Raw genomic sequence first — 2,556 nt, forward strand, 5'->3', positions numbered from 1 at the left:
GGTAGGGGTGGCCAAACACAAGTGGCACAGGCAGCTTTGGCAGGGGGCAGATCATAGGCAGCACAGTGGCAGACAGGACAGAGCCAGCAGTGTGCCCTTGTTGCAAAGAAGGCTGACACCGTATTGGGCTGCAGTGGTAGGAGCATTGCCAGCAGATCATGGGAAACGATTATTCCCCTCTATTCAGCACTGGTAAGACCACATCTGAAGTACTGTGTCCAGTTCTGGGCCCCCCACTACAGAAAGGATGTGGACAAATTGGAGAGAATCCAGTGGAGGGCAATGAAAATGGTTCAGGGACTGGAGCACCTGACTTCTGATGAGAGGCTGAGGGAACTGGGCTTATTTAGTCTGCAGAAGAGAAGACTGAGAGGGGATTTAATAGCAACCTTCAACTGAAGGGTGGTTCCAGAGAAGATGGAGCTGGACTGTTCTCAGTGGTGACAGATGACAGAACAAGGAACGATGGTCTCAAGCTGCAGCAAGGGAAGTTTAGTTTGGATATTAGAAAAAACTTTCTCACTAGGAGGGTTGTAAAGCACTGGAACAGGCTACCCAGAGAGGGTGTGAGCACATCTACAAGAGATGCTAGATGCACAGTAGACTAATTCTACTGTGCATTAGCGCATTACAGCAAAAGCCATGCTATTGCACTAATGCGCAGTAAAATTAGTCTACTGCACATCTGCATCGCTAAAAAGGTGCACAGTAGCACCAATTACTGGGCATTTAGTTAGTACCTGTTATTACAGGTACTACACTGAATGCACAGTAACTATGGCACATTAATACATGCATGGGCATGGAGGTTTTTAAAACCCATGGAGACAAAGCCTTGGCTGGGATGATATAGTTGGGGATGGTCCTGCTTTGAGCAGATTGACCCCCTGAGGTTCCTGCAAACCCTAATTTTCTATGATTTTATTAAAGCAGAGCAGCAGATGGAGCAGGGAACACACGGTAGGAAGCAGAAAGCAGAGTAGCAGATCTAGTAGAAGTAGGGGATCAGAGTGACAGATGGGGAAGGCGTACGATTAATTTGTGGCATACCTAGCAAAACAGTTGGCCCCCACTGATCTAAAGCATGATCAGCAGGGATCCTGCCGCTCCCTGATAAAAAAAAATCCATAATTCTCTGATTAAAAAAACCAAAATCCACATTTCCCCACAATTAAAATGAAATTCCCACTCTATATATATGTGTGTGTGTATATATATATATAGGTATCAGTTGAACACAATGTTTTATTGATATATTTACAATTTTAAAGCAATCTGGAAGCCTACCAGTGCTTCAATCACTATAATAAAATAAATTCTAAATATATATTTTGGCATTTGATTTTATCATGGCAAATCAGAGCTCCCTCTGCCCCCTTCACTCACCAGGATGTGGGTGATTATCCCCTGCTGTTCTGTGGCACTGAGCAGCCCCGATATGCTGATCCCCCTGACTCCCAAACCACACCCCCAGCCCTGCCAGTGCCTCTCACTCCCGACCTGCAGCCCCCTACCCCATACTCACTACCTCCTGGCAGCAGTTTCCCCCCCTGCACCAGGATGCCTGTCCAACTGCAGCTGTTCCCCACATTGCCTTGTGGTGCTGAGCAGCCCTGCTATGCCCAAGCCATACCTCCCTAGCCCTCTTGGTGCTCTTTGCTGCTGATCCACAGCCCCCTGCTCTTCTGACCCTGCTGGTGCCCCTCACTCCTGACCCACAGCTCCCTGCCCTCCCCAGCCCTGCTTGTGCCCACTCCTAACATTCAGTCTCCTGCTCCCTCCAACCTTGCCAGTGCCCCTCACTTCCAACCTGCAGCCCTCTGACCCCTCAGCCCAGATGGTGCCCCTCACTCCTTACCCACAGCCCCCTGACCCCTCCCAGCACTGCCAGAGCCCACACTCCTGACCTGTAGTCCCCTGCCCCCTTCCAGTCCTGTGAGTGCCCCTCCAGCCCTGCTCCAGCAGCCCCCCACCCCCCGGGCCCCAGGTTATGATCACTTTAGCTTAACCTGCCTGGTGAAAGCCTCCACTGGACAACCCTCTGATTAAGAGAATGGTGCTATGAGAATGTTTGGGATTCCCATAATACAGAGCATCTCAGAAGAATTTGCAATGGCTTGTGAAGCAGGCACTCTTAAAGGTGACTTTACGAAAGGAAAAATATTGGGCTTGTTCACTTTTTGCACCTTTATGATGGATAAAGGAGGTCTAATGTTTTTAGAGATGTTTTATTGGACTAGGTGGAGACCTGGAAGCCAGAGCCAAATACTGCACAAAAGGCCTGATTATAGGGCACCACTTGAAGAGCGTTGAATATTCTTGAACCATACTGACCTTAGTGAGCATGAGAGGTCCTGGTAGGGAGTTAACAATATCCCAAATGCCACAGATGCTTGGTCTATTTAACTGAGAGAGAACATTATTTTTATTCACACTGTCTAGAACTCTTTCAGCCATATCTTGCCCCAGTTTATAACCAGTGTAATCCCATTAATTTTAGTGGACCATGTAGCGAAAATAGATACTTTTCTCTATGTTCCTTGTTTTAGTATTAAC

This window comes from Gavialis gangeticus, unplaced genomic scaffold (assembly GCF_001723915.1).
Source record: "Gavialis gangeticus isolate Ggan-Ray unplaced genomic scaffold, GavGan_comp1, whole genome shotgun sequence".
NCBI lineage: Eukaryota > Metazoa > Chordata > Crocodylia > Gavialidae > Gavialis > Gavialis gangeticus.